General features: G+C 39.1%; 1 protein-coding gene across 4 annotated transcripts in view; it reads left to right on the top strand.

Annotated features, from left to right (window-relative positions):
* Nucleotides 1-13,491, top strand: part of MACF1 (microtubule actin crosslinking factor 1) — a 305,107-nt gene that overhangs the window by 97,957 nt on the left and 193,659 nt on the right. The gene's annotated exons all lie outside the window — the stretch shown is intronic.

Genomic DNA, 13,491 nt, shown 5'->3' on the forward strand with positions numbered 1-13,491 from the left:
AGTTTCTCCATCATTTCTATGTATATATTTATACTGCTTATCAAATGTGCACTTGATTTAAAAGGGGAAGTGTCTCTTCTGATCTGTTTGGTTTTTTTAAAAACTGGAAGTGTGTATACTAATTGCAGAACGTACTGCTGAACATAGGTCCTGTGCCTACTAAATTCTAGGCAAGGCTCAGTTGTATGTGCTCAACTGCTCCTTCTATAATAGTGAGTGGGCAACACATATCTAAGTGATAACATTGTAATATTGGCTTAGTGTGTACTAAAATGTTTTGTGTTTGTTGTCCCACTTTTTGACTCACATTTACATATTATATAAGAATGTACATAGCTTTTAGATATTGAAGGTACTTAACTTTGAAACAGATACCTCTGCTGTGCTTTCAGGTTTGTGTATCAATTTATTTGAATAATATTCTGAGATTACCAGGCAAACTGTAAAACTGTGACTGTTTCTATTTGTATAAATCAATTAAAAAAACAGTTCTCTGCAATAAAACACAATGTAGAATTAAATTGGATGCTGAGATTGATGTAACTATAATTAATTAATCTCTAATTTCAATCAAAATTACCTGATGTTATTTCACTTTAACATAAGTAACATAAATTTGAACCTTTAAAATTGATGTATGCTATCAAATGCCGCAGTTATGTGTTCTATATGTTGAGTTCCATATAAGATTTGTTAGACTAAGTGTCCTCTTGTCAGAGTTGAAAACCACTATGTGGATAGTTTCTGAGGTTCCTTTCAGCAATTCTAGGATACTATGTTGTAGTAAATCTTCACTGTTTGTATAGATTTCTTGTTTCTTTCACCCTTAAAGCTGGTAACATCTGCTATTTTGCTCTTAGAGTTGGAACAGACCTTACTTATTAACTAGTCTGACCTCTTACTTAGTTCTACCCTTGTCAGAAGTCATTCTTGCCCTAGCCGGTGTGGCTCAGTTTGTTGGAACGTCATCCCACACGTCAGAAGGTGACAGGTTCGATTGCTGGTCAGGGTACATAAGCAGGTTTCCAGTTCCATCCCAGTCGGGGTGCATATGGGAGGCAACGGATGGATGTTTCTCTCTCACATCAATGTTTCTTTCTCTCTCTCTCTTTCCCTTTCTCTTTCAAATCAACAGAAACATATACTCAGGTGAGGATTAAAAAAAAAGTTATTAAAAAAAACAGAAGTCATTCTTCCTTTGCTCAAAGGTATCTGAGTGTTGAACATACATCCTGTGGACATGCATTGTGTTGGTAACTGAGGAGTTCTTTTTTAAGTTGAAACTTGCCTCTGTAACTTATGTCCATTAGTGCACATTTGGCCTAGCGAAGATCAAGTCTGTGCTCTCTTCTAGGTGTCATGCTTGCTTATATTTGAAGGCTGTCTTCTCCAGCCTAGAGACTTACCTTTTCATTACTATATATGGTTTTCTAACTCCTTGTTTTTTTACTATTCCCTTTGGACAGTTAAATTATTTTTGCTTTGAAAATGTGGTGGCCATGTGTGCGCTTTTGTGTGTGTGTAGACTGATAAAGGGAGTGCAGCAGAAACATGGAGAAGGAATCACTGATGACTATTTCTTAGCTTTCCTTAACTTTTTTTCCTTCTTCTAGGTGTTATGGGGCCATTGGTGAGATCTGGTTATAAAAGTACATGGCTTTTACAACCGTGTTCCTAAGTCACTATCTCTTCAGCAGATGTAAGCAAGATACAGGAAAACATAGATGGCTTGTACGGAAGCCATACAATACTTATAAGACAGATCTTAGCACTCAATTAGTATTTAGAATTTTAAACAGTTTTCAATACTGTTTCAGTACTGTTTCAGCCCTGTCCACACTAGCATTCACGTACATTGTCTCATTCCACAATCTTCTTCCTGTTTCAGTTTACGTCTTCATTTTTCTTCTTTTTTTTTTCTGTCTAGGATTGTTGAAATAATCTTTCTCCCATCTCCCCCCCCCCCCCCCAACCACCCCTAATCTGTCTTCTATCTGTAGCCAGAGTGGTCTTTCTGAAGTACAGAGCTGTCTGTGTCACTCTCCTGCTTAAAAATTCATCAGTGCTGCTTCTCTGCTTTTAGAAGAAAGTTCGGAATCTACAGCATGACATAATAGGGTTTTCATGATCTGCCCCCTGCCTATTTCTCTAGTTTCATTTCCTGTCTTGGCCTTACAAGCACCTAAGTCCAGCATCATTTAAAACTTGTAGATCTCTACCTGAAATACATATATCCTCTTTTCAACTGGACTACTTGATGCTTGTCCTTCAAGGTAACTAGTTACCACCACTGGAAACCGTTCCTTGACTGAAATAAGATTTCTTCTGTGTTCCAGTAGCCCTCTGTTAGTACTTCTTCAAACCTGTATTGTCATCTCGCTTAGCTTGTCTCTCTCTCCCCATTAATTAGATTCTATTAGACTGTAAAATCCTTAAGGACAGGGACTCTTATTTGTCTCAGTTTCTCAAGTGTCTGAGACAAAATAGGGTTAGAAAATGTTACTTGAACTAATAAAGGAATGAAGGTAGCATTAGATATACACTGTAGCAATTTAACTGTGTCCTGTTCATTTGTGTATTTATAGGGCCTGGCTTAGCTTGATGTGTTGTGTAAGGTAGGTGCTTATTATAGGTTAAATGAAGGATATAGAGTTGCCCTGTGTTTCGTTTATTAATATCTCACATTATGATAGTGTAAACGGGAAAGGAACTTTATATGGTTACTTGAGAAGAACATTTCTGATTTTGTGAGTTTGCGAAAGGACATGTTTTTTCCTCTCTGGGGTCTTGTTTTCTTTTTCTGATTACTATCAGATAAAGGGTTGGACAATCCAGTCTCTTAAGGTTTTTTCCATTTTCAACATCCCACTAGGAGGACTAGTTATAATCCCTGGATCTGGACCATCACCTTTTTTTTTTTAAAGCAGTTCCATCACACTGTTGAGTCATCTTAAACTTAAGATCAATTATAAAATTTCCAGTATGTATGAGAATTGTTGTTGTCTGTCTTCCACAGACTGCTGTGCCTTTGGTTTTCTTGAACTTTGTCATGAGACTTACAAGTATCATAGTTAAATTTTGTATTGTGAGATTTGGTGCAGCTTTTTGAGATTGCTTTGAACTTTGATTTCTCCATTTATAACATTAACTGTGCATCTTCCATTTGTATGATCTCAAAATTTGTTAAGCATATAATAGGCATTCAATAAATATTTAAATAGGTGGTCATATATCAAATATATCTTTGCTCCAATAACTAAAGCATTAGGTGTTTTAATGAGGATGGAATCTTCACCTTTTTCTTTCCCTGGCTATTTTTATTTTCTAGATTTGTGCCGTGTGGTAGAAAGACCACTGAACTTGGAGTCAGAAGATCTGGGTTCTAAGTCCTGGCTCTTCTGCTTATTACTGAGTGATATTAGACAGGCCACTTAGTTCCTTTGGACTTCAAATTTCCAACCTGTATGAGAAGAGTAAAGGTCTCTAATTTTCTATGATTCTGGCAGTGTGATCATCTGGTTCATGCTTGGATGTGGTATGAAATTGTGGCTGAGAGCAGGTTGAGAGTCTGGGGTCATACTGTCTGTGTGTTCATACTTGCTGGCTGAGTAACATTAGTCTGCTGGGTTCTCTGTTTTCTTATCTGTAAAATGAGGTTAATAGTACTGCATGGTTGTTTTGAGTTCTTAGAACACATACTGCACATGACAGTAAGGACTATATAATTTTTTGCTATCATTATTTTTTTTTTTAACTAAAGACATCAATGAAGACAGTACTTCTTGTGGGTTGCTGGGACAAAATATAAATGCCTGTCTTTACCATTGGTAACTAAGAAATATAATAGAAGCCAATGTGGGACTATATAAAAAAATTAGTGATGTATTATGAATCATTGTATTATATATTAGGAGAGACTTCTGCATCAGCTTTAATATCCTTAAATAGTGGATGATTTTGGCATTTTAGGAAATAAATATATAACTTTAATTTTCTATGCTATTGTAAGAAAGTCAGTAGCTATAAATTCTCAGGTAACTTTTGGTCACATGTAGAAATACTGGTTTAAACTTCTTCCTTCCACTCAACATTTTAAAGATCTACAAGTAGCAGCCAGACTCACTTTTTCCTGCCTCTAACATCCCTGGACATCTAGTACACTACGAAATTACTAAAAGTTGGCAAAAGCAAAGGGGAATGGCTTGGTTAATCATTATACAGGTTGGTCTCCTCTGGATAATTAAGAGCTGACTCTTAATTAAAGTTCTCTCTCTGCAGTCAGCAGCAGCTTCCCCTTTGAGACTCAGGACCTCCTGGGAACCTGAAGGGAAAGCCTTATCTCCTGGCAGCTAGACTGACCTTGTCCCCAACACTGTTCTCTACTTTCTTCAGTCTGCGGTCCCTTCAGGGAAATAGTTCTGCTTGGATGCCAGGGAAGTGAGAAGGCAGGCTTTGGTTCACTTTCCTCAAACCTTACCCAGTAATGATTGTTTTGATTTTTGAAGACTGTGAAATTACTATTTCTAGAAGTTGCCCCACATGTTCATTGACCATAGTCAAGTGTTTTTATTTCTTAACCTTGCCAAGAATATCCCACCTTCTTACATAGATAGTCTGTTTAGTTGTTCTGGTTTAGGTCCCTCTCAGAAACAGCAGGCTACAATGGGAGGCATAGCTTTGGAACTGGATAGAGGATATGAACTTTTCGTTGTTATTTAACCTTTTTAAGTCTTAGTATTTTCATCTCTAAAATAGAAATGGTAATATCTTTCTTAGAGAATTGTTGTTGGGATTAAATGGAATGATATTTAAAGTTTTTAGCACATTACCTGCGAACTCACAGTTATAGTAGATGCTCAATTAATTTTAGGTTAGGTTATTGAGTGCCTTCTAAGTGTGTTAGAGACTGGGATATAAAGACAAAAGACAGTCCCTGCATGAGAGGAATTTAAATCTGATAAAGAAAAAGGGTTACTAAATATGAATCAGGATATTTATTCTTTCCTATTCTCTCTTCCCTATTTCTTATGCATTTCTTTTCCTAGGATAAGATAAATTCTAGGAGTACCCTTCCTCTCCAGGGCTGACTAAGGAGAGTCTGTTAAGAGGAACAAACTGAGTAGAGTTGTCACAGGTTATCAGAGTGACTGGGAGCTTAGTCAAGGAGGGATAAAGTCAGTTGTGAGTCCCGTTATTAGTAAGTAGTAACAGGATTATTAGCAGTTTGTAGGCGGGAGGGATGCCCAGTAGGGAGTGAAAAAAGCTGTCAGGGGACTAAGGCTTGTCACAGGGCTTGTTTAAACAGAATGGCCTACTAGGCAAAGCTCCTGTTTGCTTTTTTCCCTTTCAGTCTTTCAGGCTGATCTCTGGAAACTTGCTTTCCTGGGTACTGCCTCTCCCTCCCTGCCTTCAGGAACAGGATTGGAAGTAGCAATAGCCTGAAGTCATTCTATTTAGGGAGCTGGAGCAGAGGGCCAGTGATTAGGCCCTTATCTGTAGTGAGGCCTTTCTGAGTGGTGTGGGGCCTGGATTGGGGTGTCTGTCCTGACATGGACAGAGGCTCAGCTTTTCTGTCCCCTGGTTGGGTCAGAATTGTGAAGAAGCGATAGATGGGCCGGGCCATCTGAATGAAAAAGGCCTCATTGTGTTTCTTCAGCATTCCAGTGTCTGGCACAATTAGCCAAGGCTCAGAAAACAAGTTGGACAAACAAGCAAGCAGCCTCCAGTGATGGATAAAGGGATTTCTGGCACAGCTGAGTTAAGTGCGCTGATTGCAAAGGCAAAGTGGGAGGGGCTGGGAAGAGGAAGGGACTTTGGGATGATATTCCTGTTGGATGAGGGGAAAGAATGGAGCAACATGCAAACAGTATTTTTGAAGTTGATGAAATCTGCTATGCTAATCTACCTGAGAGGATGGCTGGGGCTGGGCTACTCTGTAAAGTAGGTGGAATCACTGGGGAGAGATGGTGACTCTTCCCTTTGAGCAGCTGTAAATGTGGGGGAATGAAGCTGCCTTTGGACTGTAGGAAGTTGTTGGCGACAGAGAGTGTATGGGCTCGCTCCCACTGTGGGACCTGCTCATTTGGTTAACACTTTATATGCACTTCTGCCTGAGAAGAGGCAAGCCTGAGAAACGGTTGTTGGGCAATGGATGTGCCGTTTCTGACTTGGCAATAAGCCATTTTACCTCACCAGCTCGCCTGCTATTGTCTAAGTTTCACCAGGTCACAAGCTCCTGCTCTGAACACGGAGGGTAACTCAAAGACCACCTCCTACCTGCTTACTCACCTAATAGCTTGGCTGTACTTCTACACGTGAAGCTCCCACCTCTGCTGTTTTGAATAGGATGCTATTTGCCTGAAGACCTGGACCCTGTTTTTGGAAGTGCCCTAGGGAGGAGCTTCCTCTTTGACCTCAAGGCGGGGAGGAGGTCAGTAGGAAGTGGTGGGTGGAGCTACTCCTCTGTACTTCTGCTGTCTTTCTAGTTCATAGAACAGCCCTTCGGCTGCCTGTCTCTGTTCTCCTCGAAGCCATTTTTGAGGAGCTGAAGAGGGTGCAGAGGCCACTAGTTGGAGGTTCTTTGGGACACCCTCCTTTTAGGTGGGGTCAGCAGACACAGGGGTGCCATGTGGCCTAGTTACCAAGATGAGCACGAGTTCAACGCCCACCTGGTTTGTCGCATGTGCTGTATGGGTTAGTATGTGAAGTTTTTTTCTTTGCCTGGGCCTGAGAATCTCAAATAGCCCTTGCTCTCATTGACTCATAGTATTGCATGGGCTTTGAAGCCTTGCAGGTGTTACAACCTTTGGGCTTGTTAAAATGTGCAGTGGAATAGACCGGGGTGCCCTACTTCCTGGGGACTTCTTAAGCTTGTGACTGGCAGTTAAGAGCCTAAGCTTTGGGTGTGGGACTCTTTTTATAGAGCCTGAATTCATGCTAATGCTTCTGCCTGTATAAGGAAACCACTTTTAAGTTTAAGTTGCATAGTTCTGAAAGTCCAGGGTGTATTTTTAGCAGAAGTTGGTTGGTTACGGAGTCTACCTCTGAGCAGACTTGAGGGGGTACGGGAAGGGAGGAGTCACGGCCTAGGTTTTCTTTTTGGAGCCGATTGCTAATTCTCTTACACTTACTCTCTTCTGCCAGCTGTGAGGAGGGAAAGAAGGCTTGAAGGTGGTCTGGGGATGAGACCTAGAGAAGAGTTAGAGGCTTGGAGAAGAGTCTTGTTTGCCGTGGCTTAGATCTCTTGTGATAAAGGAGAAGAGTTAATTTAAATATGTTCTGTGACCTTGAGCAAGTGGCCTAAACTTTTTGGTTATAAGTTTCCTTGGCTTCTGACTCTAGGGTGTACTGACTGTTGTTGAAATGAAACATCAAGCCATCAATTCTGGGTAAAATAAAAAGATAAGCAAAATGTAGTGTGCCTTTCATAAAGCTAAACTTAAAGAACTGTTCTTTATTTTGAAATTGTCTTCCTACTTTTTTGATGTTAAAATGCCCTTATTTTATGAAAGAATTGTTGTTAGGTTTTCTCATTTATCTTGAAACATTTACTGGTTTGTGAAATCAAAGTTTGAGAGCTACTGGAATGATAATCTAATATCTTTTGATTTTATACTCTGGTTCTCTAATGCAGAACAAAATTGTGATCCAAATAGGCAGATTTTCACTAAAATTGAAATTGCTGGGACCTCAGAAGAAATCTCAGAAGGAGAGTAGCAGAGCTAAGGTCCTGATCCTGTCTCCTCTGACTGTTAGGTTAGTGCTGCCAAGTATTTAAGTGCTTCTTGAGAAACAAAGCTGGTACTATAATAATTTTGGGGGCTCAAGGAAGGAAAACTTTATTCAGTTATTGCCATGTGGTCTAGCCCCCCCCCCCCCCCCCCCCAGCATTGAGATTTCCTCCCAGAGATCTAGAGGGAAAAAATCTGCATCTGAAAGTGCTTGGAGATAAAAGGGCCCCTTTTCTGTAACCGACAGGAAAGTGTAAGGAAGTCTAGAATCTTTATGGAAAGGTTCTGGGCAGAAACGTATCCACAGGTCACCCTACCTCATTTAATCTCCTGGTGGTACCTAATAGTTGATAAAATGGACTTTGGCTTCAGTCATCTGCATGGGGCCCCTGCTTTACCTAACAGCTATATGAACTGGAAAAATTGCTCAACCTTTCTTTGCCTTGGTTTCCTCACTTGTTGAAGGTTAAAATAGACCCTAACTCATAGAATCTTTATGAGGGATATACGATATTAAAACAGCCCAGTGCAAGCTGATGTTTATGATTGGCTGACAGACTGGTGTTTGGGAACCACTGACATAGTGCAAACTGTTCATTTTATACTTGAATCTCAAACTCAAAGAGGGGAGATGATTGTCCTAAAAGGTAAGACCCGGAGACCAGGAAACCCAAACTATAGGCTTGATTCTGCCTCTGTGTGACCTTATCTAGGTTCTTAAATCTCTCTTGACTTCATCTTTTTTTTTTTTTTTTTTAATATATCTTTTATTGATTTCAGAGAGAGGAAGGGGGAGAGAGAGATAGAAACATCAATGACAAGTCATTGATTGACTGCCTCCTGCATGCCCCCTACTGGGGATCGAGCCCTCAACCCGGGCATGTGCCCTGACCAAGAATCGAACCTCCATCTCCTGGATCTCAGGTGGATGCTCAACTGCTGAGCCACGCCCGGCTGGGAGACTTATTTCTTTATCTTTAACATGATTTTTTGAGGATTCTTAAACTTCTCTATCTCTTTGTATCTGTGAAGTATTTAGTCTTCCTGAATGTGGTACTCCAATAAATACATACTCTAGAAACTATTTGGCTTTTCTCCTTCTTCCCTTTCCTTATATACCTCCCCCTCCATCTCTGTGGCTCTTTTCTTTTGCTACCATGCATACTCCTGGCTTATTTGTTTATTTATTTATTTATTTTTAAAAATATATCTTTATTGATTTCAGAGAGAGGAAGGGAGAGGGAGAGAGAGAGTTGAAACATTAATGATGAGAGAGTCGTCATTGATCGGCTGCGAGCGTGCAACCCGGGCATGTGCCCTGACTGGGAATCGAACCGCGATCTGGATCCTAGGTCGAAGCTCAACCGCTGAGCTACGCCCGGCCGGGCTCCTGGCTTATTTCTTAGTATCTAACTTCTGTCCTGTACTCTCTGATTCCCAATAGTACTAAGAATTATCATTAATAAAGTTCAGGTTTTCGTAAGAAGTAACATAAAACTTCAATTTTACATTGAAGTTTCTTGGGTTATCACTTCCTCAAATTCCCAAGTCTCAGTTCTCATTGAGACATCCTAAGTCTTCACCAACCCTTGGTGATAGATGCCTTTTATGAGTCCCTGTTGCAGTTATAGCTTGCACCTCTCCTCTTTCCTTCATTATATAGGACTGCACTGTGTTGCCTTCTAATAATTTCATGGTGGCAGTAGAATGTTGTGGTTAAAAGTCCATGACAGAGATTTGAAGCTCCACTCTGCCACTTATCAAGTGGGCAAATTATGAAGAAGCCTTTCTGAGCTTTGAACTATAAAACGAAGATAAATAACGTGTACTTGATAGAATTGTGAGGATTAAGTCAAACACTAGATGAGACGGTCCTAGCCTAGTGCCTTACACAGAGGAAACACGATAGGTCAGTCTTATTTCCTAAATTTGACGTATACTTTTGAGGATAGGAATAATTAATTCATAATGATGGTGCCATTATACATTATCTGTGAGGCATTTTAATTGTTTGATATCCAGTTCATCCCATTTTCTTTGGGCTTACATTAAATGGTGTGAAGCTCCTGGGTCCACATGTGGCAAGAACTTAGGAAAGCCGTAATTGTAGAAGGGATATCCAAATGGAAATCCCTGCTCCCTGCTGAATAGCAGTCTTAATTATTATTTGAGAATACTTCTTAGTCTGACTTTGAAAATACCCTCTTAAAGTGTCCCTGTAGATATAACCTTGGCAGATAGTGGCCTCTCAGTCTATTTGTTAAATGAATGAGTATTCTTTGAGTGCTTACTCTTGTCCTAAATGTTGGATATTTAATGAAATTTAAAACATGGTTCTTGACTCCAGATGCTAAAAGTTCAGATAGATAAACTGAATTTAGATAGATAAATCCCTATGGGGTTTACATGGAGATATCTAACAATAGTTTTATGTGCTGGGTGCCAAGTAACTTGAATAAACACAGGCATCTGTAGACATCCAGAGGTTTGGGCATAGCTAGAAAGGTGTAAAGGGAGAAGTGGGACTTCAGCGGACCTGGTAAGGAGGCTCCAAATTAGATAAGACAAGAAGAAGAGGACAGATCTATATTCCAGTAGGGGGGAAAAGGGTGAACAAAGGCAAGAATGTGAAAGTTAAGTCTGGAAACAATGAGATCAGAATGGTTGAAGTTGACTAAAGATAAAGTTGTAAGAGTAGATAGATAGTAAATTTTCTCAGGTCAGAGTTCACATCTTCTCCAACCACCAACAGATTTCCTTAGTCCATTATCCCCATGGGAAGGCTTAGTAGGTGAACAGAGTAACTGTGCATAGTAAAATTATAAAGACTCAATTGTGCTAGTCATATCTTTAGGTCTAAAAGAAATAAGGCAGTGGACTAAAGAAATCACATGAATTCCACCTCTTCTTTAAAGTATTGATTAATTTAAAAGGAAATATGTTAATTTTTTCTTATCTATGTATTGTTTAACCTTGCTACAGCAAGCATATATAACTTTTATAATAAAAGAAACACTAAATAGAAAAACAATAAAGAAAACTTGTGACTTCAGAGTGAGAATTTTGTAAAACTAGAAACAGACTATTATTCTTGGTTATGAGGGTAATAAGTATAGTGCAACAGTAGATCTGGTATTGGTGAAAATGTGGTGGGCAGGGTTTTTAGTTAGCTTTAATTTTGTTTTTCCATCATGTCTGCATATTGCAGCACACAGGTGATACTGGGATGCTGATTTTTGCATATTGGACTGGACTCTTGTAGATAATTTGGTTCTGATTTCATTCTTTGTATTTCTTTAGCCAGTCTTCTAATATATTGGACAATCAAAAAATTATTTGATTTTGTTTTAGGTCTTATTATGTAGAGCGTTAGCTGTTAGAAGCTGTGGGAGACACAAAAAGTACTGTCTCTTTTCTTAAGGAGTTAATGATCTTATTGGTGATGTAAGAATAAGGGTATTAAAAGTTCAGAGCTCTATATAATTATATAAATGCTGATGGAATGATTAGCATAGTAAGTACCATAAAAATTTGGAGAACAAAGAGACTATTGAGAACTGGAGTTGTCAGGAAAGGCTGTCAAACACAAATCTAATCATGCCATTTTTCTGTTTAAAATCTTTCAATGCTTCCCTTACCTTCCCCTTACCAGTTTCTTGACAATAAAGTTTGGACTCCTTGACTTGCCATGGAAAGTCATAATCTGGTCCATGGCATCCTATCTAGTTCTAAATCTCACCACTACCTACCTAATCCATATCCTGTCTTTCAACCATCCGTAATACTGTGCTGTTCTTTGAACATAAGCTCCTTTCTCTATCCATGAATTTGCTTTAGGTGAAACTTCATGTGGTAGCTTTGTCCTTCTTATCTCTTTCTGGCCTAACTTCTCATCTTTTAAGGTTTAGTTAGAATCAGTCATTTGGAAACTTTCACCAGCCTCCTCCTATGCTTTCTTCCCCTTCTCAGGTAGGCTGTTATGTTCTTGAGCACTCTGTGCTTACTCTTTTACAGCACTTATCAAACTATATTGAAGTTATTTCTCATTGCTAGACTGTCAATCTCTTTCAAAGATAGGGGCTGTGACTTTGTGTAACACAGTCTGTTCCTTAAAAAAAAAAAGATTTATTCAAAGAATAAATGAGGGAGTGAATGAGCTGGATTTTAAAGAATAAATAGCATATGGAGAGGTGGAGAGGAAGAAAGTAGTATGTCACAAGGAGAGAATAAATAGTATGAGCAGTGTGTCAGTGACTTAGATGAGACTAGTTGCAGGCTGAGTCTGATTCAGTGTGCAGATGATAAGGGCTTGGAAAGGAAGATGATGATGATGTTGGATAACTCAGTCAGCTTCTGAAAAAATCAAGTGATCGAAATATGTTGGAATGACAGTGGTTAAATCTAATAAAAATCTTGGTTTCAAATACTTGCAGGACTCTGAAGTGAAACATAGATTAGACTTAAAATTTTATTTGAACACTTCCAAATGAGAGCCAAAAGGCAGACTTTATAAAGAAGCAGCTCATGATACTTTATGGAACTTTTAAATTAGTATATGCTCCTTTATGAGGTAGGGACTTCTCTATTATCTTGTTATTTTTATTTTTCAATTACAGTTTACATTCAGTATTATTCAGTCTCTATGTGGCTTCTTCTGTAGATCCTTGGTTATAATACTTCTCTTCAGCTAGTCTTCAGTTGGGTATTCAGGTTGATTGATCTATAATTTAGTTGTAAATCATCTTGGTGCTGGGAGGAGGTGAGTGTAACTTCCACCTACTCCACAGCCAGCTTTGATCTTTCTCTGTTATCTTAGGTTTTAAGCATCAGGAATATTGTAGATGTATGCAATGTTTGGACAGACCTTTTAACCCTGAATGTATGATTCTTTATTGTTGAAGATTCGTGTATCTGCAAGTAATTAGACTATATTCTAAGGTCTATTCTAACTCTTGAGTTCTGTGGTCTGTAATAGAATTGTTCCATGAAAAGCAAAAAAGAATTCAAGGCTGAAAAGAAGGCTGAAAAGACTATTGCATGGCTATAAACTCAGAAAACTAAGTAGCTGTGCAAATTCACCTCAAGTGGAGAGAGAGCCTTGACATTGTTTGGAATGATACCCATGTAGCTTTTACTAGGTAATCAGAAAGAAGGAAATACCTGGGCAGTAAGAGAGAACATCTAACTGAAGTTTGTGTGAATTACTAGTGAACTAGATTTATATAATTCTGCCACTTTCTTCTGAAATGTTCTCTGACTTGGAGAAGAAATGGAAGAGTTAAGCAATGATGATAATTCAGGTTTGGAGATTGTCATGGTGAACAGAATAGTAGAAGATTAGGCAGGTGAGAGTTCCTGAGGTATTAGTGATGGCAGCTTTGAATTGCTTAACCATGTTGTTTAGTACAGACTTGTATAATCTTAGATGCTCTTAATAAAATGAAAATGGAGTGATTGAAGGTTGAGAATGATTAGGAGGTGTGAGAGATAGATAAAAATGACTGCTAAATAGTTGAATGGAGAAGGAATGAGGCCCAGGATGTGGCATGGTGGTGGCTGGATATAAATTGGCGATGAAGGTCAGGGGAGCCGAGCAGGCTCAAATGCATTGTCAGCATATATGTTGAAGCAATTTGGGGATCCTGCCAGAGGATACATGTGGAGATAATAAATGTGAACCAAGTTGTCCAGGAAGGTTAAGGCAAATTTGCCATGTGGAGGGGGTGGGCAGTGGGGAATGGTCGATGACAGCGAAGATGAT

This window comes from Miniopterus schreibersii (genome assembly GCF_964146895.1).
Source record: "Miniopterus schreibersii genome assembly, chromosome: 8".
In the NCBI taxonomy this organism is placed as follows: Eukaryota; Metazoa; Chordata; class Mammalia; order Chiroptera; family Miniopteridae; genus Miniopterus; species Miniopterus schreibersii.